The sequence below is a fragment of the Leiobunum rupestre genome, chromosome 4, assembly GCF_980474605.1.
Source record: "Leiobunum rupestre chromosome 4, qqLeiRupe1.1.hap1, whole genome shotgun sequence".
NCBI classification, from domain to species: Eukaryota; Metazoa; Arthropoda; class Arachnida; order Opiliones; family Sclerosomatidae; genus Leiobunum; species Leiobunum rupestre.
In genome coordinates this window covers 33,989,245-34,015,892 of record NC_143387.1, presented here as the reverse complement: position 1 = coordinate 34,015,892, position 26,648 = coordinate 33,989,245, and the positions used below count along the sequence as shown (strand labels likewise).

General features: G+C 38.5%; 1 protein-coding gene across 2 annotated transcripts in view; it reads left to right on the top strand.

Moving 5' to 3' along the window:
• Positions 1-26,648, top strand: part of LOC149947499 (E3 ubiquitin-protein ligase Rnf220-like) — a 56,512-nt gene that overhangs the window by 6,234 nt on the left and 23,630 nt on the right. The window contains exon 1 of one of the 2 annotated variants that reach the window (XM_090171837.1): positions 23,166-23,455. The exons of the other annotated variant lie outside the window; for it this stretch is intronic. The gene's annotated coding sequence lies outside the window, so the exon portion shown is untranslated. Of the gene's footprint in view, positions 1-23,165; positions 23,456-26,648 lie in introns of those variants that run through there. 2 annotated transcript variants of the gene reach the window in all.

Here is a 26,648-nt window from a genome sequence, read left to right as displayed (position 1 = left end):
AAACATTTTTACGCGCGTAAAGAAAATAACATTATGACGCGCGCTAGTGGAAAACAAGCTTAAGACTATCGAACCGATTTTACGTTCAATGTCATTTTTTTCTGCGAACTTAAGATTCGACAATTTAAATTGTGTAAAACACTTTTTATCTTTCAAATAACGTTATTAAACATCTACAGTTAGGTAGAAATAGACAATATTGTCTTCGAAATCCGCGGACAGGGTTCATACATCCAATGGTAACCCGATTTCCCTGATATTTCCAGCTCTTCCCGCGGATATTTCCCTGATTTTTTCCAGGTGCAAGCTAACCACAATTAAAACTATGATTTACAGAGGAACTCATTGCATGATTGTCATTTAAGCTAAACAGATTCCATGTTATCATATAAAATATGTATTATTTGTGTAAAAATGTAAATACATGGATGTAAATTGGTATTCATTAGGGAAAACTATATGAACTCCCATAAAATTCCCTGACTTCCCTGATGTTTACTAAAAAATGGAAGAAATCCCTGATATTTCATTGACTTTTCCGTCGACAATCGAATTCCCTGATATTTCCAGGTTTTCAAGGTTTTCCAGGTCTGTATAAACCCTGCGCGGATCATGCTAATATACGCAGGGGCCCCTATGGAATAATGAAAACAGTAATAAACAGTAAAGTTATATTTTAATTTTTTTAAATGACTAAATCACCCGCAGAAATTTTTCATAACAAAATTCTAGTTCAACTAAATCCAAATCCTGTTTCATTATAAAAAATTCATTTTTTTATAAATCCATTACTTTAGTATTGTCTAAACAAAAAAAAACATATATATGACTTCTGCTATAGATAAAATTACTAACTAAATCATTAAATATTTAAACTAAGGAAAGAAAAATGACCAAAGTATGTTTGAGCCACAAATAACGACTAAAGGAATCAGGGTAATACTCATTTATGACAATGCAGCCATTTGAACCAACGGAATGGATCCGGACTGAGATCCCAACTCAGCTGAAACCGTCGTAAAATACACGCCTGCGCCGGCTCTATGGAGACTATGGTTGCAATTGCGAGCCCTGGGCACCCAACGAAAACGACCGACGGGATACGAAGGTAGAATACACCGTGATTACTCTCCACTTCTCAAACTTCAACCTGAAAGACAGTGTTGCCCAGTAGCAACCTCCAAAAATCGTCTTAAGGGGCCTCCAAAATTTAATATATGGGCCTCCAAAATATTATATAAAAAAATTCTGTAATTTGTTTGCGAAATAATTAATTTATTAATTTTCCAATATTCAATGCGAGTGATTATCTTAACGACACTGCTGTTTTTATTACTTTCAAAGGTACGAGTAACCTTTCTTTGACAGTATAGTTTATTTTTTAGTTTTAATTTTTGGCGAGCGCTACTATATCCAAATTGTATCTTTAATTTTATCTTTACAAATAAATGGTTCTTAAACTTACTTTATTTACAAGGAAAGTACCCGAGGTGTTTATTGCCGATTTAGTTCAAAGTCGGGCGTAATGTAGATATGAAATTTCCCAAAAAGATACGTTGCACTACCCATTCGATTTGCCATGACAACCGAAAATGTTTTTGACCACTTGAAACAAAATTAAAACTCCTTTTAAAAAAGCATGGAATTTTTTAGGTTTCAACTAAGAAAACTTAAAAAAATTTAAAATCACGAAAGGTGTCATTTTTACCACATTTACGTAAATTTCATCAAGTTTGGGTAAAATTGTAACACTTTTGGGGTAAAATTGTAACAATTTTTGGGTAATATAAGAAAAAAAATCTTATTTTGGTTTTAAGTGATCAAAAACATTTTCGCTTGCCATGGCAAATCGAATGGGTAGTGCAACGTCTCCATTTGGGAAATTTCATATCTCATATAGGTCTACATTACGCCGGACAAAATCGACAATAAACACCTCGGGTAGTGGGTTAGTGTACCTATGTACATTCATTTTCGTAAAGTTGTCAGTTCTGATGTAAGGGATGTACACGCGAAGTACCGAAGGAATGAATGTAAATTGATAGACTTGAATTCAGTCGTAGAAATAAGTAAATAACCACTCATTTGTTAAGCGTTATTAGTTCAAATTTTTTCGTCGCGTACCAATTTTACCCAAAAATTGCACCACTTGCTTAAAAAAAAAATAAATAATCCACGTGGACGGATTTGAAAAAATTGTGGTGGGGGGCCTCCATATAATTGGCCTACCTCCCCAAAAATCCTGGCGCCGCTACTGTTTGAGAGTAGAAATTCCCTCTATTTTGTTATATTTTGAATATGTAAGTTTGGGAATAGTGTTTAAACTATTTGTTTCCCCCATTATATCGTTTAATGGTTAATTCAGCCCTGAATATACGTTGAAATTAGTCAAAATCGCGTGGCATATGCGAGGCCTAGGGACGAGAATATTTCGCTTCGGGGGGTGCGGCTCTCGCTACGATAATAATAATACGGTAATAAATAGATGTCTAATACTCGAATGTCTGTGAAAGAAGCGCGTCCCCGACAATGGTGACATATTTTTATGGTCTCGCAGTTGGAGAGGCAGACGCGTTTCTCTCTCTGGCTTTCGCCGATGTCGGAGAATCGGTGTCGGCCGAGAGAAGGGAGCTCCTGGAGTGTCTCGTTCCTCCCCATTTCTCTATTCATCTTCTCTCCGCGAGATGAGGACTTTGTCACTCGGAGCCGCCGATTTTTACTGCCGCTTTTGTCCTCCGAACGTGTGACTCTGGTATAGGGTCCTCTCCGAGTCACCTTTTACGCGCCAATATCTCCGCGCACCCTGATTCGTTGATCGTCATAAAGGTTTCCGCTATTTTGTCGTATGTCTCCGTCAGGGATGAAACCGCCTATAGAGAGGGCCTACTTTATAAATGTATTCATTTTACGAACCCAGTTTCGTATATCGTTTGGCCCCTTGAAATGCCAAATTAGTTCGTTTTGGGGTTGGTGATATTCCATTTTTTTCAGGCTTCGGGACTACGAAGTTACTATATCAACGGGAACTTCGTTATTTCAGGCCTAAAAGAGCAACTACAAATAAGTAGATGGAACTTATATATAGCCTACAGCTGGATAGAATTTCGAATATCAAACGAAACTAGGAAAATAAATTTTCTTCGCAAATATATGGCATGGCCTCTCTTCGAACAGTACATAGAATTTCCAATTCCCGTGCAGTTGGAATACTGCCTACAATTATATTAATTTTCTTACAGGGTTTATTATTTAATAATTTGATATTCAAAATTTACAAAATAGAAGCCTCTTCTATTGACTAGTTCTTTTTATAAAATAACCTTGGCCATCTTGTTGAAATGTTGCCTCCCCGCTTCAGCTGTGGATCCGTTTTCTCTCCCACTAAAGAGTTTATGAACTCATTCTTAGGCATTGGCTGAACTATTCGAGGGCAACATTTCAACAAGTTGGGCAAGCGTAAAGACATTTTATAAAATCAACTATTGATAATTCTTCCTAAATTTCTATTAGTTCAATTTTTATATTTTTTCTACAAAAATATTTTCGACCAGAAGTCCCAGTGACGGGATACTGTTTTGAACATAAATTTCGAAGGAGCTCGTCCTAGTGAAATATACATTTTTGGAAAGACGATATAAGTCCGTGTTAGTGAGTCGGTGTAGTACAACTGAACAAGACGATTTCGGTTCTCGCTTGTTGATCTAGGTGCTCGCTATCCGCCGGTCCAGTATTTTTGTCAAAAGGGACTTTCGCTTTGGTGTCGGAGTCGGGGCGGTTCTCTTTGAATTGCAGCTGGCTAAACATTATTTCTTGGCCTCTGCAGTAAATAATTGGTAAACGGCCTACAGATTGGCCGGATCATTTTTGACTGCGCTTTTTCGGACGACGAAGGAAGGAAGGGGGTGCAGCGACGGGTGGCGCGGGTAGTCGGGGGTCGCTACTATAGGGGATCGTTTCGGGGGACGACACCCGAAGTTTCCCCCCGCGATTTTAGGGTGGAAATAGCCCGCCAGAGGAGTTCCCGACCATGGTTACTGTGTCAGCGACTCTTTTGTGCCGCTAAGTTGACAGCCGTGTTTGAAACCTCACTTATGACCCCTTACCGGGGGGTTCACGGACCCCCTCCTCATTCTACCCACCGCCTGAATAGTTAAATCTGCCCTACCCACTTCCACCGCTCTCACGATGTTTATAAGTACTACTTTTGAATCGGAACTGACGTAGGTCCGTGTTTAGTTCAATTTTTAGTTCACGGTGTAAGCTCCGCGTGATACTTTCCCAATTGATTTAATTATTTGATTAGGTAATACTAGGTGCCAACATTTCGCCCACTGCGAGCAGTTGGGCGCCACACAAATACCAACTTCAACCATTCAGTCTCAGTGAATATCTATAGGGTAGTTCGAAACGCTCTTTCGCGAGAAAGAGAAAAAGTGTTCAAAATATTTTCCCCACTATGTTGCCGTGGAATCGATAATCACCGAATCTTTAACTATTAGTTAGTTTAATTATTAGGTATTCAATAATTTCGCAGCCATCCGCACGTAACACACGCGTACTAGTTACGAGCCACGCTCGTGTTCTAATAAGCCCTCCCAGCTACTTTACCCGAGCGTAACAATCGTTCTTTGGCAGCATCCTTTTTCCATAGAGGTTAGTGGAAACCATTGACTCTTACACAACGACTAATTCCCAGAACCAGTTGTCAGCGAAGAGGAACGCTGCTGGCATTGAGGAAGGACGCGCTAGTGAAATGGCCCTCGCGCCTAATGGCGAGGGACCCTGTAGCGACTTGTAGGCGCACTGGATGACTGGTTGCGGGATAACAGGATGGGGATACTGCAGGGGTCCAACCCCTCCGTGAGAGATACGCTCCTTGTATATTAACACCAGATGGCCCGAGCCCAGCGACAATTCAAGCTGGCCACTTTCGGGCCTTCGTCCGGTTCGGGGTTGCGTCTGATGCTGGTATTAACACCTTCGGCTGACTACGAGTGGCCTTTATTCCTCCATAGAAGCGCCCGCGTAAACTCGTTCGGGGAATTTGCTATTTTCATTTCTCGAGGACTCGCAAAATATGAACTGTCCGCCTGCGCGTATAACCGTACCACGGAGCGCCGATAAATAGCGCCTGATATCGAAATTATTATTGCGTAGTAATACAATTTTAACATACATATTCTATACGATTGAAGCGCACGACGGTGACGTTTTTCCTTCCCCCTTTTTCGTAACGGGGGGAAATTCGACCATCTCTCCGACCGTATAAATAAATAAATTAATGATTTAATCAATTGAAAAAGCTAATCCGAAAGGTTCATAATTGACAAATAAAAGTTTCTAAATAATGTAAAGGCGTCATTATCGTTCAAAAAGTGTGATTCTCCAGTTGCTCTTCGGAATGCGTCATGTTCAAGCAATAAAATGAAGCAATTTTTGCAAACCTACAGAAACAAACCCTATTAACTAGTGCTCGGCTGTCGATTAATTTTTATCCACGAATAAAATAAGCTCGGCTATATTTAAATAATATTTATTTAAATAACCAATAGTTGAATAAAAATTGTAAAATGTTTAAATAATCGAAAGTGAATAAGCCTATTATTTAAATACAACAAACAATTATTTAAATAAATACCACTTTTATTCAAATAAATGCTTGGTTGCGAAAAAAAACATAATTAAATAAGTTAAAATGATATTCTTTTTACCAACGTTTTTTAAATCAATCGGAAAATTTGTGGATAATGAATAAACAATTCCGAACACTACTATTAACGCATTTTAAAATCTCAAAAACTTAAAACGATCCGGATTTCAACGTGAAAATCCAACTCTAAAATATCAAAATTAATAGGTTAGAATTCTTTTATCTTTTAAGTCGGAATCTGGGCATTACGCAACCAGGAATCTGGTTAGGTTAATGCGTACACCGCGCAAGCTCATTCGCAAACGGATTCTTCATTTCACTGTTCGTATGGAATCATTAAAAGCTGAAAACTTCCAACTTGTTAAACAAGGCGTGTAAATTACAAAGAGCGTATCTGATAGTGGTATGCCAGTAAAATAAGTTAGCCCAAAAAAATCTCCCAGAAACCTTTAACCGTAACGCTTCAGATATTTTATTTTTAGGGGCATTCGTAATTTATCCTTCATATCGGAGTTATCACGCGGTCGACGAACACTTTGTGTACGTTATATCGTTTTTGATAAGTATAAGTTACATTATCCGACGCGAACAAAAACCGCCCCCCCCCCCCCCCCGGTCATCCCGCGTATAAAGTGCGGGAAGGTTTTCTGTATGGGACATTGAGTCCAAACCTCCTGCCTATCTTCTCCTCCGCTTTACGGAAACCTTTTCATTTCCAAGTTATTGTTAGCCCTAACTGATTCCCCACGAAAAATGGCTTCGGGCTACTGCTATTCGAGGGAAATTGAACCTCGGATAATATAAAAGTTTTTCCAGAGCGCTGCCAGCCAGGGAAGGGGGGCATACGGGGGGCAGGGAAGCCGAGATCGCTAGAGCGCATAATTGTTGCATTTTTCAGAGGAATCCTGGGGACCGTTTAAAAGTCTGATAAGGGGGAAGCGCCACTGCGATTCTCGGTCCCTTTTTAACCCGTAGATGGGGCAACGGAACACGGGGTATACGACCACCCCCTCCCCCCTAGCTTTTTTTTTGCCCTCTTTATGTAAATCGTTCTCTTTCAAAATGATAGTTTCACGGTGGTGTAATTATTTTTGAGGTTTTTTCTTCTTTATGTTATATGGAAATTTTAGAAATTTTTTTCTCTCGTAATTTGTCTTTTAAGTGTCATCCGCAGGGCTACGAATTTTATTTCGAGATACGCAATTTTTTAATGCAGTTTTTATTTATCTGGAAATGGCAAGGGATAATTTGATAGGCTCCCTTTTTTATTGTTTTACGAATTTGTGGTTTTTTTTTCTTTTCGGGTTTTGGGGAAAATGTTTAAACCAAATTACAAAACAAGTTCGCTGATGATTCGCGACTGGCTAAGAGTCGAGGGGCTAACCACTCTCTGAAAATCTGAACACCGATTACATAATTATGAAAATGAGTACAGTCTTTGGTAGTGCTAAATCTGTACTCACTTACGTAATCATTTTAGTGCAGTCAAAGCTACAGGCCTGTACACCGATTACGGGGAGTGATCAGCCCCTCGCTAAGAGTGAACTATTTTCAATAGGCATTTCAACTTTTACATTTTTACGGGTTCTTGCAAAACCGGCTTAACCTTCTAACGAAAGAAAAATTAATAAAACCAAATCCTTTTGTATTTTAAGAACAAATACATTTAAGAAATAAACGAATTCGGATATTCTATTAAATCGAGTCGAACTATACAGATATTGTAAGGTTATAAATTTATCATCGTTTATTATGCACCGTTTTGTCTGCAGTACCTACAGAGAGAACGAAGTGCCTAATATATAAGACCATATTTTAGTATAATATTGCTTGTTAACAGAATTTTGGTTCTATATATGGATATTTAACCACTAAAAATGATATTTTTAATCTAAACAATTACCATTAACCACGGCTGATTTTCACGGCAATTAAAAAAGTAATATTATTTTTGTACAAAGTTAATTTAACTTATATTAACATTTAATTGTATCTCGATTAGTTATTTTTATGTTGCTTAATATTTTAGGATGGCAAATTTTAATCACATTGAAAAGAGAAAATGTCTACCATATTTGTTCCAATATTAATAGCAAATTTTTTATTAATTATTATACTGAATTAAGTAGATAAAATTCAAATTGGTAGTAAGTTTGGTCGATTCGTTTTAAACCTTTTGAACCATATCAAATTCTAATCACAATTATGAGAAATGGATTTCGAGCTATCCAAGCGTTATAGTTCTAAGCAGTGGCGTAGCAAGAAATTCGTCAAGTTGGGGTCAAAGTATGTGAATGTTAATAGGGGGTCGAGAAGGGGGTGGAAATTTAGTACAGTCAAAGGTAGGCCACTGGTTCTAAGGCTAGCACCGAGTACTTTAATTCACTTAATTGTAGATTCCAATCAATCTGTGTACTTGGACAGTTTATAATTTTGACTAAAATTAGCATTCGAACTAAATCCGGTACTAAAGTGCTTAACACCCCTGCGCACCCCTGTCTATAATTTTACTTCTCTAGTGTAAATGTTTTTGTTTTTATGGGTTTTTAATACATAGGGTCTAGGTTAACGGTAATAGTTAGTGTAGGGAGCTGTTGGCTCGATCTCGTGGCATGCAGGGCTTGCCACCACCCTCCTACGCATTGTAACCCGGCCACCTGAATTAAGGGCTTCAAAAGTCGCATGATGACTTAGACCTAAGGTGGTGCCTTGGGTATTAGCCTAGCTGATTATTATTATTATTATTATTATTATATTATTTTAAGTTCTTAATTCGAGGGGTCGGACATTTACCAAAATCCCGTACTCTTTGTCTAAAATCGCAAAATCTTTTAACTCTCGCTATGGTAAATTAACATTGAAATCCCAAAATCACTTCAAAAAGTAATGATAAAATCGCCAAAATCTATACGAAATCCCGAAATCCCGTACAAAATAATGCCAAGTGTCCGACCCCTCGTCTTAATTTTACATTTTTTTTAACGCGAGTGCTATAAAAATCTCCAGTATGTAAACGATATTCTTTTTTACATACAGATAAATTAATACACATTTCAGCTTCAGCCATTTTATTATTATTATTTATTAAACGTTTAATTTTTTTTCCAATTTATATCAAGGATCAACTTCATCTATAATATTTGCGCAATCCCGCATCACGCCATATATGACCGAAATTTGAATCCGGATCTTAAAATCGATCATAATGACTTTGACAATTGAATCGCGAATTTGTTTCCTGGCTATCACTCGAGAAAACAGTTTTCTCAAATCCGGAATTTGGCTGGCGCACCAGTCGAAGTAGGAAGTCTTCCATTATAATCAAATCTGGAACTGCCAAATACGCCTGTTCCTTAAAAACTTGGCGAGTTCCGCTTTAGACTCTGTCGTTAGCCCCCTCGCCCCCCGCGCTTAACTCGAGCTAGTGTTGCCGCGCACCCGACTCTCTTTTTTATATAAGTATAAGTTTTATTTAGTTTTGAATAGAATCGTAAAAGGGTCGTGTCGAAGCCGGCCCGATGGCTTAAGCCCGTGCACTCAATGGCTTTTTGCTCGTGTAGTTTTGCCAGTTAGCAAAACATTCGGCAGCTGGTTGGAAATACGCGCATTGTCGAGTTCTCATAATGTTTGTTCTGAATTTTTCTCTTCTTTTTGCTCCGATCCGTCGTTGGGCGGCGCTGTTTTTAATCCTCTCTTTGAAGAGTTTTCCCCGCGAACAGTCGCGAGTATCGGGAAGTTAATCCAATATAAACCATTTCTCAAATACCGGTGTACCTTTAGTCGTGTCTATTGACGGGGTATTATCGGCCTACCCGCCTAGAAGTTACTGAAAATTCGAAACGCCTATCTGGGTGGTTTTCCAGCATCCAACAAAGTTCGAGATTGAACGTCATATATTCCCAAAAATGGCCACCTTTTTTACGGCTGTTCGGTCTTTGTTGCTGAACTATTTTTATGGGCGATAGCTGATGACCGGAGTTCTGGCACAACAAATTTTTCATTTTCGCCTTATAGACGTATTTTATCGCGTGTTGGCAGTCGGAACGCTCTGTGTACGAGTATTGTACATTCAGTTTGACCTTTCTTATTATTTAGTGTAAATAACGTCTTAAGAGATTATTGGGTGATAAATTTTTGGCTCGTAGAAGTCGGTCGCCCTTCCGCTTGCGTGGCTCCGTTTTATATTACTAGCCTCATCTTTTATAAAGAAATTTTTCTTCGGTTTAATTTCAATTACTTCAAGGTTTGGTGCCGTTCGTGTACGTGCACTCCCATAGTTAAAAATGGGCAAATTAGTTAATCAGCTTTATCATTAGTCAAAACCTTTATTCTTTATTTCAGCTCATTTTTTAAACTTCCCATAATCTCTTGAAAGATAATATTTTAATATTACGACATAGATTAGATATAAAGCAACTATACTGTTGAATTCTTTGCTAGAAGTGAGCTAAATGCATTAACAATTTGCTCGCTTTTGAGCTAGGAGCAACAAACACAAGGAGAACGTAGCTAGCCTTTAAACACGCGAAAGCAGTGTTGTGTACAAATTTCATTGGACGAGCCTTTACTCTGAACATTTTACGGAAAGGGGGAAGACAATTTCCGAATTTTTCCTTCTGACGGCAGCAGGAGCTAAAGCGTCTAACCAATGAAAATTGTACGCGAGAAAATAGGCGACTTTTGACGGGTTGCGTTCTCCTTGTGTGATGTGGTGCTGTGTTTGTTGCTTCGAGCTTTTAAGATACTAAACGCATCTAGAAAATCTTGTTTGTAGTTCCGGTAAAAGTCGCTTTTTAACACCAGGAATTATTTTAGCCAATATTGGAAAATGGTTAATGAATTTCTTTATATTTTTTTTTATTTCGCTACCTTAGAGCAAGGGTCAAGCAAGTCTGAAAACCTTTATTTGAGAAAAACCAGTTTAAAGTTCGAAATCTAACAATGACAAGAAAACATAGATAGACACACTATCTATGTTTTCTTGACAATGATAATCTAATAATGAAAATTGATAACAATAGAGTGAAAAATATATATTGAAAATTTTGTACTGTGTCACCTTAATTTATAAACACTCAACGATTCTTATTTAAAATTAGCATTCGAACTAAATCCGGTACTAAAGTGCTTAACACCCCTGCGCACCCCTGTCTATAATTTTACTTCTCTAGTGTAAATGTTTTTGTTTTTATGGGTTTTTAATACATAGGGCCTAGGTTAACGGTAATAGTTAGTGTAGGGAGCAGTTGGCTCGATCTCGTGGCCACCTGAATTAAGGGCTTCAAAAGTCGCATGATGACTTGACTTTTACTCTCAGGTAGCGATTTATAATGAAAGAGCTACTACTTTGTGGTTTTTACATAATATTCTTTTAAAATCTGCGGTGCTTTGGGATCAAGGTCCTAAGGTCGTTCATCAGAATTTTTTTATATTGTATTTTTAATAAATGGCAGTTGAGTTGCTAACTAAATCCAAAGACGGAGCTGGCTAAAATCTTTAATTCTTAGTGTTTCGTAACGTGTATTATTTTTTAAATCCGTACTCGCGATTCCGTGACAGTAGAGAATGAAGCGATAGCTCTTAGGTGCGAACGCGACGCGGGCAAGCCTAGGCGTCGTGTCGAGCTATCCATCGAATGATCCTTCCGCCGCATCACGTATCTCTAACTCGACATCAAAGCTTATTTGGACATAAACGGCGCCTCTTTAGGAGCTGGCTAACATGTTGTAGCCATTACGAACACTTGCCTTGTATATATACGGATATATCGCTGGCTCTCTTCGGAGATCTCTCTCTGAGACTTTGTCGGGGGATGATATCAAAAGCGGGAGAAGAGAGAGATGAAGGGAAGGACCACGCGGGGGGGCGGAGGTCCTCGCAGCGCCCAAAGTCTAAAAGTGGGGCGGGGAGAGGGTGAGGTTGGCAAGGGCAAGGGCTCGAGGCCCTCGTGTTACGTGTGTACACACTCATCTTTCTTACTCGACGTCAATCTCGACTCAAAGAAGGCCGGCAGCTGGGCCATATTACCACCGTCGCGTATATATACCCATCATGCCCTCCGTGCCACCGAAACTCTTTATATAGCAACATCTCGCGGCCACTGCAGTTTCAATTTTTAACGATACAAGCTGGGATGGATTTCGAGGCGTGTTTTCCTTTTTATGTTGCCTGCAAATTTCAAAAAACGCGCGGACAAAGTTGCATAAATATCCGAGGGCGGCGGGGGTGTCACTTTATAGCTCCGCTCAAGGTCTTCCAGCCTGCCTCCTCTCACTTACACCTTCTTCTACGAGCCATTGTCTCGGGTACGACGCTTAGCCTCGTGGAAGGCAGGACGGAGAGACGGTGACGGGTGTGTTATTCGCCTCTCGTCCCATTTGGGATCGGTTTCGGTTAAAGATCATTGTCACGATTTTGTTGTTTTGACTTTTTACGATGACATTTATACGCCTTGGGAGAAAAATAATTTTTATTATTCTAACTATTAACAATTACTTGGTCGTATTAATTACTTAGTTTTATAGTTAATTTTTCTTCATTAATTCTTAAACTACTTATTCGGGAATAATTGCGAGTAATTTATTTTATTTTGGCATTCAAATGTCCAAATTTAGCTCGCAGTTTGAATAAATTTCTGTTCAAATTAACAAATCGGAATAAAATTTAATTTCATACAATTTTGGAGTACACATTTTCGATTAAAGTAGAACTTTTATTTGTACATAATCTTGGAATCACATTTTATCCACCATTTTCGCTAGGGAATTGTAATCCTTATTAATATGATTCAATGAGATTTATCTTAATTTATTGCGGAATTTCTACAAGCAGTCTCCAAATTTATAATTTCAACAAATTTTAATATCAAAACCGTATTCTCATTTGAAATTTCCTCTTGCACCCGCGTGTCTTCATCAGCAGAAATATTGAGGGACGATACTCGGTCTACAAGTTGTAAAATAAATTCATTAGCTTATTACGATCATCGCGATATAGTGGATTTTTCTATGAACCCAAATAGATAAACGCTCTTATTACGAATAATAAATAGCGGACATTTTGGACGCTGCGGGCTCCGTCATAAAAGAAGAGACATCTTTTAACGGCTAAAACTCTAAGCGTGGGAAAGTATTCCGGTACAGATTGTATCTTCGGGTTATTAGAGAATCCAGCGAGGCGCTGTTAAAACTGCTACAAAAGCGGACCAAAATAAAAACACATTCGGTAGCTAGAACATATTTAGAAAAGCTTTCCAAAGTTTTCGGCTTTTCAAAAAGAATTTTTAGGGAAAACGCCGATAATTTAGGATGGAAAAGTCATAAAAATCGACGAAGGGGCAGAGAGGATGGTACGCCATAGGGGGGTTTCTTCTAAATTTGGGAGTCCCAAAAAAAGCAACAGCTCCTCGTCGCCATCGGAGCAGATAATAGAATAACGAGTTTGACCCCTGCAGCCGTTTTAGCGAGTACAACGAGTCCTTGTCCGAGTCCCCGAGAGATACGGACTCGACTCGGCGTATATCAGTCACGCAGCCAGTAGCCGATTTTGACATCAACCCCCCCCCTCCCCGCACCATTATTTACGTACCTAACAACGTAACTTCGTCAGTTTTGGAAAGGCCAACTTGCGTAATTGGCCCTAGGGCTTTTCACGGCGTCCTTTGTAGTAGTCTACACTCTCGGCGCAATGCTATCTTTTCTTTTTGAACGACGCGAAAAAGGAGACAATGGCTATTGTGAGCCGAGTTTTTTGGACAGTAGCTCGCTGTTTTCATCGCACTCGTCAATCGACTTTCGCGTCTCTCCAGAAGAAAGCCGATTCCGCTCGTTTACGACTCTAGCATACTTAGCGACAACGTTTTCGAATACTTCTTTTCGCGTTGTTTCGCTCTTAATTGTACGATTTTGGTTTCTTCCGTCGCTTTGACGCCACTTGAACAGGATGGCGGTAATTTCGCTGGTATTTTAGCTTAGCATAGTTTGATCGCGTATTTCTCGCAGTCACCATGTTCCCGGAATGTAATCTCGAGACTATTAGTTCTATCGAACTAATGATGTTGGCTATCTTGGTTACGCATTATCTGGCCAAAAGAGGGAACTTTTTCCTCTTAAACATTTTTTTAATATTAATAAACCACCCAAATTATAGTAAACAAGATGTCACGGACATTGAAGTATACATAATACCACGATGTATTAAATATATTTTAAATATCAAATTTAAATTAAAACCAATTTTCAATCATCTTGTACTTAATAAAACCAAGTGGAATTTTATGTAAAATTAATTTTTTGAGTTACCTGGTAGGTAGCGAAACACGAACGCGTTAATTTAAATTAATTTTTAAACACAACGAATTTTTCGAATTACTTGATTTTGCAAAAAAGGTAGCGAAACGCGAACGGAGTTAGATGGCGCCTTTATCAATTGGTACGAAATTCAAATATCACAATTTAGTGCGTAAATTGAATGTTGGGTCCCTCGAATTCGCCAGAAATCACACTTAAAATTAAAATTTCTTAACGCAACCAAATAGGTAGTTCAGAAATGATTTATACGAACTAAAAATATAATTTAAAAAAAATTAGGTCTTAGTGTAAAAAGTGTACATTTTAATAATTTACTAATATTATTAAATGGGCAAATGAGCAACATGTGGGTCCCATAGGGGCAAAATGAATATTGGGCTATTGAGGATCTGAATTTTTTCTATCGATTGACATATCAATGACCCTTCTAAACCTTATGGTTGAAGCTTTATGTCATATTCGGCGGCGGCCACAGCAGACAAAACGGTGCGTGATCTTAGTATACACACAAATCCCTTAGGAAAAGCAAGTGTTGTAAGTTGGAATATTTTCCGTATTTTTCCGAAAAAAATAAAAAAGTTTTCATTCCATGATTAGTCTAATATATTATTTGCAAATTTAAATGAATTTTTCGAATCTTAAAGTAAAACTAAACCTCTAGACTGGTGATAAAATACGCTAAAAAGTAGATTAGTCCATAATTAAAAGGTATAATATAGCTAAATCCTAAACAAATTTGAAGAAATTAAAAAACTTACTAATAACTCGTACCAATAGGTCTTCGAGCAAACAAAAAACGCGAAACTCGGATCAAATAGATCTTCGAGTAATAAACTAAATTAAAAAATAAATAAAATAGCCAGAAATTCCAACGGTAGACCGGTTTCGTTCTATTTGGAACTCATCAGTACCGTGCGGGAAATCTGGCTGGCGACTGTCAAATCTAAAAGAGAAACTAAGCCTAAACATTAAAAATTTCAAAACGCGTTGCATATAGCAACGGAAAGCCGAAAAGGGGGGAGTGTGGTGGAGAATAGTATATACGATAAGTTAAGTTAGAAGAAACCACCTATGGACTGTGAGAAGGATGATAAAATACGTGAAAAAGTAGATTAGTCCATAATTAAAAGGGATAATATAGCTAAATCCTAAACAAATTTGAAGAAATTAAAAAACTTACTAATAACTCGTACCAATAGGTCTTCCTCTAGACTAGTTTAAACTGATTAACAATGTAAAACTATTAATGTTTTGTAGTATGTTTACTGTTATTAGACATTTTATATCGATAAAAAGTTAAAAACATTAAAACCCTTAAAAAGTAATTTAGGTTTCATTTTTTTTTATTTTTCTGGAAAATTAACAACACTAGGAAAAACAGAGATTGGAAGACCAAGTCACAAATGAATCAAAGCTTTTAACATGTAGTTCTTGTTTGAATACAACAAGCGCAAAACCAAGCAGCAGGGACTTTAAATACTGTTTAAGTTTACTTTTTTACGCTGGTTACCTCGATTTGTTTACAAAGTCCTTTTTTACCTATCACACAAAAGCAAACCTTAACGTTCGCATTTACCTGCTGCTTTTGTTTGCGCTGGTTGCAGCCTACTTCCATTGGCTAGTAGGTCACATTTTGAAGCTCTGGCGCTCTTTTAACGCATCGTAGGAAAATTGGAAAAAACCGGCATACTTCTCAACTCACCCCTTACAACTCCTTCAAATTTTTGCATAACCTTTAAAAACACCCTGTATAAACAATACATAGTTTGCAGCGAAGGGAGGGGCCTATGGTCTCCATGGAAAGTGGGAGGGTGGTCAAAAACTCAAAACATTTCGCCGATAGCTACTAAATAGGTATCCATTTTGTTGGTTATCTCATTGAAGCGACAAAACTAACGAAAATTAGATTAATTTGCTTTAAAGTTTTTAAAATAATATCGTTAGGGACCTTAAGCTAGAGGTCGGGGACGGTTAGTCATTATCCATGTTTAAATTGTAAACAAAGAAATTTACCGGTTAATATTTCGGAAAATGATTAAAAAACATGTATTATTCGGAAAATTTGAGCTTTTTATCGAAAAAAACGTCATTTTTCCGATTAATTTTACAAATTTATCAAAAAATTAATCGGATAATACAGAAATATAAATTACTTGATCAAAACATTTTACGAATAATTTTGAGAGCTTTATCTATTGAATAAAAGTTAACCATCCCCGACCTCTACCTAATCGAACAATTTTTAACAAGGTAGGTAACCATTTTTAACGTGAAACTAAATTCTTAATCATTTTAAAATAATTAAAATCCGCAAACAGACGATTGAAACTGTTAACCGTCGCGTATTAGTAAGAAATCTACACCAGCAAAATGGCGTTATTGTACGGTTCATTCTGGCTCCAATTACAAATATTACATATTTATTCTTGGTGCATATATCTATACTTGGAACTGCGTTATTGATGACGTGGGGATGCAAACTATATATACCTTGCGGGTCCTGGCTCTCGGAAATATTACTTCTTGAAGATTTTCTGGGAGGAGGATTTATTGAAGCGTCTATTACAATAACGGGTACTTTCTAAAATTTAATTTAATTAACGAGTTTAATGACAATAGTTTCCATTACCATCAATAATGGACTAACATAATTTAAAATAAACTTGCTTGATGATGATGATCTAAAGGTATCCGCGAGCTTTAATTCTAATCAAAGTCCATATTTTTCGACGAAATTATTGATTTTGACCATGTAGTTTGTATATTTTCCGAGTTTATTGGCTTGAAAATGACTCTCATATCGATATGACGGAGTTATCTGAAAAGATCCATTTGTTTTCAGGCGAAATGCGTTCCGAATACGGTTTGTCTCATTTTTACGGCTCGTCCGTCATTTGTTTCGAGTTGCGGTCGTTACCGTCAGAAGTGTATAGTTCTCGCAGTGCGTCGGGAGAGCATTTTTTTGGCGGAGCTTGTGAGAAATCTCCGTATACCAGTTGATAAATTAGTTTCGGGGTAAACCACAATGCGTCGTCCCAATCGCGGGGATTTGTGGGTCCCAGCGTAGCCTAAGTCGTCATTCGTCTACGGGGCTTATTGCTTGTGTATTGGATCAAATCCACTGGAAGCTAGATAAATGTTTTTTAAATCCGTCCACCGTTGGATTGGAAATCCGAAGCGCCGCTGTGGCTCATCCCGCCGGGTTCCCTCGGTGAGTAAAGGGGGTTCACCCGCCGCCGAAATGAGGGGTGCACCCATCAGGGACATCAGCCTAGCCACCGCGCGGGTGCGGGCGGGGAAATCCACCAACGTTTTGATTGAGGAACGAGCCAACGCCGCGCCACGAATACATCCAAGCCCACAGTACGCGAGTTTGAGGTTTCCTCCGATTGCAAAACGTGATACGAGTATGATGGAAGATAACAATTACTTCGCGGCATTCACGAAATTACCATACTTATTTAAAGGTCCAGAACGCGGCTTAGAATTTTAAAGCTATTTGGGGATTTTATTTAGGGGTCAATTGTTGAATTTCATATTATAACTAAGTACAGTTAATGCACACGCGTGTTTTGGCGTAAATTTGTCGGGTTTGAAACCGCATTGAACCTCTACAAAACCAAGATGAAACCATTTTCTAAATTTGATATAATTAAGATTTCTTATTTTGATATGCGTTACTTCTTATGGTAATGTAAGTGGTACGTACTTACTGGTATATCTCATCGACAATTTGGGGGGGAGGGGGGATTTGATCACTACTAAATCGAAATTTAAAAAATTGTTGTTTACTGGGTTTTGCTATGATTGAGTCGTATAATGATGTTGGTTTTCTAAATGCCATTATCTCGTTAATTAATTAACTCTAATTTGAGTTTCATTTGCTACTGGTTCTAAACTCAAATATATTTATTTCTTGGTTTTCCGAGTACAATTAGTTTTTTCGAATAACCATAGAGGTTTTTTGGTATTTTGTAAGTCATTTTCGGTGAACAAACATTTCATCATTTCCATACAATAAGTATGCCAATTAGCAAAAATTCTTGCCGAACTGATTCTCAGAGTTATTGAGCAATTAGATCAGCACAGAGCCCTCTAGTGTCTAAATATGCCCAAGGCCAAATATACTACTACCTAGGACGATAATGTCCTACTTACAAGGAGAGTACCCGAGGTGTTTATTGCCGATTTTGTTCAAAGTCGGGCGTAATGTAGACCTATATGAGATATGAAATTTCCCAAAAGGAGACGTTGCACTACCCATTCGTTTTGCTATAGCAACCGAAAATGATTTTGATCACTTAAAACGATAAAATGTCCATTTAAAAAAGCATGGGATTTTCTCGGTTTCACAGGGTCCTAGCTACAAAAATTTTGAAAAATTTTGAAAATCACGAAATGTGTAATTTGGACCACATTTAGGTAAATTTCATCAAGTTTGGGTAAATTGAAACATTTTTAGGGTAAATTTGTAACAAATTTTGGTTAAAATAAGGGAAAAATCTTATTTTGGTTGTAAGTGGTCAAAAACATTTTCGGTTGCCAGGGCAAATCGAATGGGTATTGAAACGTCTCCTTTTGGGAAATTTCATATCTCATATAGGTCCACATTACGGCCGACTTTGAACTAAATCGGCAATAAACACCTCGGGTACTCTCCTTGTTAGTTCGTTTGCGGGTCCAAGTCAGAAAAATGATTCGATGAGGAAATTAGTACTATTTAATTTAAAGTGTCCATAACTATTGTTATTACGTTATTTATGATAGAAGCTTTATAGAGGTTGCTTAAGATTTCGTTACGAGAAAACATCAAAATATCCACGCTGAAAATACGTGTAATGCCTTTAAAAAAACAACTTTATAAATTTGGAACATAATGTAAAGATCCAAATATTTACACCCTTTATTAAATAAGGCGAAATATCTCGCTCTACACCCCAAAATCCGGCAATGAAGCCTCCAATATAGCTCGTATACGGCGTAAGCTGCTAAACAAATCGTTCCGCCGAGAACTCGTAAAACACGCTCCATTAGATTAGAGCTTCAATAAATTAATAGGGAAAACGCGTCAAATTTAAAGGGAAGGGGGGGGGAGGCAGGCCGGCGCCGTTTAAAGAGTTTCGAGAGACGAGGAAGTGTTGTACAACATTATAAATACTCCAGCCCCAAAAAATGAACGAGGGTGATTAGCGCGAGTTTTCCCCTCCCACTCTCCGTTGGAAAGCGCACTGTTTGACGCAAAGAGGGAGGGGGAAGGGGGGGGGAGTAGCTCTCGTGATCCGTCGCGCGGCGAAGCCCACTTGACGGCGCGCGTTTCTCGAGGGCTCTCCCAATAGCCGCCGCCTAATGAGTCGGAATAGAGTAAATACAATCAGTAATTTTTTCCACTATAACGCAACACCTCGACATATGGGTTTAATTAGCCAACACCCCGAAGAGAGGCTATGGTTGAGGATTACGTTGCCCTCCTATTCCCCTACGTTGCTAAATTGGGAAAGGGAGGAGGGCCTTCCTCGATTCACGTCTATTTGGAATTGTCACCCGTACTTAAGCCTCGGCATTCGAAGTCTCTATAGCGGGAGATAAGGCTCTTTCGGTAGCGTGCCTTCCCCCTCTCGCCCGTTCCTCGCGCGCTGCTTAAGATTTTCGCGTCTGATTAACTCTTGTGTAATTTTGGGTTAAGTAGTCTGCTTTATGGCGTTATATTTGAGTCGGCCGCCTCTTTTCCTTCTTCTCGCTGCGGACTATAATCATCGAGGCTTTGCGCTATTTACGTTATTAGGCCCAGTCTCGTTTCCCGTACGTATACGACGAAATCCTGTAAATTAACTTCTCCCTGCACTCGGGCGTACTGCCCGTGGAACACTTGTACAGGCGCCAGTTGGCCAAATGCAAATTCCTAGAATCAAAGTTCCGCGCGGGTAATACTGTGGAATATAAGTTTGGAAATTACAAATTAAAATTCCCTGTTGGAACTTTACTACCGGCTTAAGACTGAAACGTGGAGTTAAGTTGAGTTCAGGTAATATACAGGGCCGGATTAAGCGAGGGTTAAAGGTAGAAATTCGCCAGATAGGGTCGCCGAAGTAATCTTGTTATATCAAATTAGGAAATACAAAATATATTTTGTGTTCTGAGCTCATTTGGGGGCGCTCACTGGTAGTATAAGTAGATGTATATAATATATTTCTAAGAGTGAAGTATTCGTAACTACAACTAAATTAAAAATACCATCTTTAATTACACAATAACATTTAAAAAAAATTAAATTTAAAACGTCTACGCGTTGCGACACTTTTTACTTCTTAAAAATTGAAAAGATTGCCTACTTAAAATTTTAATTATTTTTTCGTTATTTTATCTGGTACGCAAGTAGCCAAAATTACTCGTAACTTTTTACAAGTAATTTTTTAATGAACTATTCATCTACTTATACTACCAATGTTATTTGCTTTAAACCTGTATCTTAATAAATATAAAATAATTTTATATTTCTTATAAGACGTGGATTCCCTTGGAGGCGACTTTCCCGTCTAAAGGCTGGTTTTCACTACATCAAAAACGCCACGACGGTGAACGTTGACGCAAAAATATTGTATTAGGCCTAACGTGGATTTTTTTGCGTCGACCCTCTCGTAAGAGATATGTTACATACATCTTGTTTCAGACGGAGGAAAAATACGTTTTGTAAATAAGGAAATATCACTAAACATTGTATTATTACATTTTACATCGTTAGGCGGAGTACTACCCGAGGCCACTTTGAGCCTTATTGCGGTGTACGCTTCCGCGGTTTGGAAACTATCTCGAGGCACATTTTTACGGCCTAAGCGGATATTTCCAGTTATGTTTTCAAAAATTGCAAAGATATAAACATTTAAAACAAAACGCTACCCTAGAGCAAAAATCAAGCAAGACTAAAAATCCCTATAGGAGAGAAATAGGTTAAATTATGACGATAGTAAAATAAAAATAAAAGTGCACGAAAAAAGGGTTAAAAATACTTACAAAAACTAAGTAACTAATCAGTCAAACATAAAACAAGTGAGGATTCTTATTTCGAATTTCTTTCAAAGTTCACGACTTGTTTGATTCTTGCTCTCAGGTTCACAGAAACGTTCGACCGAGTAAGTCTGTGCACAATTAAGGTTGGTTTTCACTAGGGCCAAAAAGAACGGAAAGCGTCGACGCAAATATATTGTATTAGGCCTAAAGCTTAGTTTCAACCTAAAGACCGTTGTACGTCTAAAAATTGAGCATAAAAAGATTTTTTTGCCATGGTGAAAATCAGCTTTAGGCCTAATATATTTTTGCGTCGACGCACACCGTCGCGGCGTTTTTACGTTAAGGGCTGGTTTTCACTAGGGCAAAAACGCCAGAACGGTGAGTGTCGACGCAAAAATATTGCATTAGGCCTAACGGGAATTTTTCGCGTCGACATTCACCGTTGTTATATTTTTGCCCTACAGTGAAAACCAGAAAAAAAATTACCGTTGGTTCTAAATTTTTACATCTCCGAGGGGACTTTGTACCCTAGGAGGGGTTATACAACCACCGTGTCTGTCTGTGGGTGGGTGGGTCTGTCTGTCTGGCCTGCGAACGCTTTCGCATTTTTGGTGCAAAGGGTAATCACTGCGTACCCAGTTTCTTAGAATCAGGGAAAAGGTTTTTCCAAAAGTGCCCTCTTTTTGTCATTGGGTGTAGTATAATTTTTTAATCGGCCGGGATTCGAACCCGAGCCCTCTTGCACGACAGGTGAGCGTTCTACCGAAGAACCACGGATACAGTTACGCTTCACTAAAAATGAAAAACTCTTCCGAGGAGAGGTATATTGCCAACTTGTTCTAAATCATATTTTTTGCGTCGACACTCGCCGTTGTAGCATTTACTTAGTAAAAACCAGCCCTAAGGCCTAACGATTTTTTCTTTCGTCGACGTTCGCCGTTGTGGCATTTTTGGCCTAGTAAAAACCATCCTTTAAGGGCTTTCTAGTGGGAGCATAACCCGTCTAATATTTCACTAATAAATAGCGCCAGTGTTAGGCTATAGTACGACGAAGACCGAATGCGAACTCGTCCGAACATCCCAGTTTCGTATTCTCGCAATGCCCAAAACCTGAGCGAAAGGACGGATAAACCAGGCGAAGCGGATGAGGTGATGGAGATCCATAGGAGGCCTAATTATTAGAGGTAATCCAGCGAAGCGTGGACGGTGGTTTCGCCACTCCTAGCCTGTCGTGAGGAGCGGTACGCCTCTCTTAATTAAGGCTACACCCAACCCTGACCCCGGACCCACTTAGCTCGATCGAAAGCGTCACCCTTTCGGTGAATTGTCTTCCGAGAAAAATAAAGACGATATATAAGGGCGTCACTATAACGCGTCTTCGGCAACTGAACTCTGTTATTCTTTCCTCTATAAACCCGTTGTTTCGCAAATTTCTTCTTCACCCCGCGAAACTTGATGAGGAAAAAATACCATCTAAAAAAATTCCACGGGCAGTTCCCCCCCCCTCCCACGGCCTGCCACCCCCTTTTTATCCAGGGAGAAAAGAAAATAAAGTTTGCCAAAAAAAAGCTCGTATCTCGGAGTTTCGGGAGTCTCCGCCTCTGCGGAACTTGGTTGGGTATCCCGAGTCTGATTAACCCACCGCGAGAGGCTCTGATGAAGAAGACGAAGAAATAAAAATCTAGCGCCCCTCGCTACAAGGCGCGCTACTAAGAAGACACGATGATGATCGTGTCTCCTCGCCAGCGTCTCTGGCGGGCCGCGGGTCTGCCTTCTGCGCAGACGAGGCGTTGTCGGGCGCGCGGCGTCGGCCTCTCCGCGCAGCCCGCCCCCCGAAACCGCGCGCGCTCCCGCCGCCGATGGCCAATAGCCGAGAATCTGACGTCCCGGCACGGGGATCTCCATCAAGCGCCAACTTCTCCTCAGTCCGTGTGTGCGTGCGTGTGTGTGTTATAATACTCTCGCGGTATCAGCCGGCTCCTTCCCCCTCCCGCGCCTACTAAAGCGTCGCTCGGATCTCTCCCCCCTTTTAACGCTACTTATTTATGACTACCCCCGAGTTGACCCCCTTTCGGTTAGTGCGCCTCTCTTTCCCCGTTTTTCAGTCCGAGCCGAAAGAGACTCGCTGCCATGCGCGCTAGAGACTGCCGCCTCTTCCCGAGATAGTTGCACTTCATATTCGGAGCTCGCCGGAAAGTGGTTACTCCTATATACTCCTACCACCTACCACCACCGCCAGCACCACCACCACCACCACCACCTCCTACTACGGTAGTTCCCTTCGACTCTCGTCCGCTGATTATAACCTTACCCCGAAGAAGTCTACCGGGCCTACTTAACTGACAGGTCGGACCAGATAGGTGCTTCGAGTTCACTTCTGATTCGAATATTACTTTCATCCCGCGTCTTCGTCTACCGACTCTCTACGGCGTCTTCTTCCTAAAGTTTCCGTTGACATCCACTCGGAATTCGGCGCCTCTTTTTCAACGGGGTGAGTTTAGTTTCATTTTACGATTTTTCATCGAATAACGGACGCGTTGATTGGCGGGCTCGCTTTTGGGAATTATTGGTAACCGTCGTAGAGCGAATAAATTACGCTATAAAAAGAAATCGATTATAATACAATCGCGTAAGTTCCAATTATTAATTAAACATCATTAAAATAATTGATTTTAATACAGTGAACCATAGAAATTAAAATAACCTTTTGATTAATATATAATATAATTTAAATATTGGTATTAAAATAACCTTTTGATTAATATAATTTAAATATTGGTAGTCTAGCGTATGCATTCTGAATTAGGCATATGGACAATTGGAGACGTAACGGGATGGGTCATGAATCCCTTTAGGGTGACATTTCTAGGTCCTTAAAGGCCGACTACATAAATTTTCGGTTTACTCTGTCTTTCAAAACACGTGTGCCATGCAGTCAGCCTACTTCCAGTGAAAGACAGAGTAAACCGAAGATTTATGTAGTCGGCCTTTAAGGTTGGACATACACATTAGTTCACCCGAGGACGTTAGTTAAATTACTTTCTTACATTGGCGGTTTACCCAATAGACGTCACGAGGGACCCCAAACATTACGTATGAAAAAATAAATAAAAACGCCATTATATTATCAGCCACTGATTTGTATGGTAATAACGGTTAACATTAATTATACTTTGATATTCCTACAAAAAAAATCAGAAGCAATTTTAAAGTTGCGCTTTGTATTCAATAGCACTAAATTAATTAACCACGTGAATTAACTTTAGATCGCTCACAAAATTTTTAGGTATTTACATTTCTGATACCTTAACCGAAATTTTATTTATTAGGTTATTATATTTAAATATAAGAATTATTCCACGATTTTTTTAATATATAGTGAATTAATTTGCGGTGTGAATTCGCAATTGTTTAGTAAACTATTTCAAGTGAAAAATTGAATTTAAAATAAATATTATAGCGAATTTAAACCGTTTTTAATTTCAATTACCAATACCCGTAAATATTGCAATTGTCCTGGTTATTATTCTACCGATATCGGCGCTTCCTCCTTAGCAATAACGGTCTCGAGAAGTCATTTTTCAAAGTCGTGAAAGCGTTTGCGAGACCATCCATCAGGCAATTCCTTCCTGGCACCAAAAGGGCAAAAATAACAAGGCTAAAAACCTCTCTCTTTGTGAATTCAACGTCTTAAATTGGGTTTGTACCCTCTCAATTCGGGAGTCGCGACGAGTGGGGTCCGAGGTACGGGTCGACTGAACCCTTTTCTTAGCTCATTAAGTAAATGGTGCCACCAGCCCTTCCTCTTTCTATCTGGCCAGTAAGTGGAGTCAGGATGAAGATAGTGGACTGCATCCACGCGCGAATAACCCTTTTCTTAGAGCGTTGTCTGAAACTGATTGCGAGCGGAGCGGTGTTTTGGACTCTTTGAAGTGAAATTTCGTTCGTTTCTCCATCGAAAGCCTTTGGGACGTCATTTGGTACGAGCATGAAAAAAGCCATTTTTCATTTCTTGGTGACCCCCTCCCCCCGTGAGCCTATGTCCGCGTGCTAGGAACGAAAGGGACACGCTCGTTTTACGACGTCTTAGAACCTAATTGAAAAGCCATATCTGCCATTCTGCCTACTTCGTATTTCGTATCCGTTGTCGTGCATCTTCATTAAGAATCGCGCTTTTAGACAGAAATTGACAATTTCGCTTAAGGGTCTCTTTTTATTGAACTTCGACGGTAGTTTCGAATAGTTTTGAAAAGCCATTATGGCGTTCTCTCTTTAAGGGTGACTTGTAAATACGTCAATGTTGAAAATTTACGACCCCGTTTGTGATTTCAAAGTTAGTGGAAGTAAGCAAAAATAGATTCTACAGTTAATGAAAACGTATAGGTAATGTAAGATAAAAATACGCAATTTTAAAATGATGAATTATTTATTAAAAATCAGCCAATGAAATTATTACGAATTACTTTATCCTTTAATGAAAACAGCTTTAAGCGGTACCTTTTTTGACGTTTTAATTACCTTAGTTTTGACATTTTTAGTACTTGTCATTATCATTTTTGTATCCCTTACGAAAATCGAGGATCAAATTTGATTATAAATTTATATCCCAAAAGTTGGCAGATAAAAATTCGACTTTGATCAAAATCACGACCCTACACGTGTTATATTTGATACAATTACATTTCATCTTTATTTCGATTTGATTAAAATTATTTTATTCAAACAGAATTGAATTCAAACTGGATATTGCAGTTTGATCCAAATTTTGATATGGATCAAGTTATTTTTGTACATCTACTATATGCAGTGAACCTATAGGTGATTCTGAAATATAATTCCGACAAATACATGTATAAAATAATTATTTTTTTGGGCGCGTGCTCTTGATATATTAGTAGATTGTGGCTCGCGCGATTTTGCGCGCGTGTTGAAAATGGAAAAAGAAGCGCGCGCTCAAATATTTTAACCATACAACAGAAAGTAACCAAATCATGTGACCTCCGATCATGATCGGAATCATCTATTACACTGTGCCCATAGATTAATTATATATAGGTATTAACATTTGATGTACTTTTCTAATCCCCTAAATACTGTAAAACATCACCAATTATATACTAGGATTTAGTGAAATCTACGATACAACCATTGGACCAAGAGAGTTTGTGCATTAAAAAATATATATTTGGAAAAATAAGATTCAACTTCGTAACAGAAAATATTTCTAAATCACAATCATTTCTGCAATATAATTTCGAAACCTTCGTAAGCGTTAATAGGAAGCGATTTGAAATGTTAATAGACTTGATTCCGATTTAAAATATTAATAGACTTGATTCCAATTTAAAAATATTAATAGACTTGAATCCAATTTGAAATATTAATAGACTGGATTCCAATTAAAATGTTATAAGACTTGAATCCAATTTGAAATATTAATAGACTTGAATCCAATTTGAAACATTAATAGACTTGAATTAAATTTGAAATATTAATAGACTTGAATCCAATCTTAAATATTAATAGACTTGAAAAAGTCTTAAATCCCATATTAAATATTAATAGACTTAAATCCAATTCGAAATATTAATAGACGTGATTCAATTTGAAATATTAATAGACGTGATTCAATTTGAAATATTAATAGACGTGATTCAAATTTTAAATATTAATAGACTTGAATC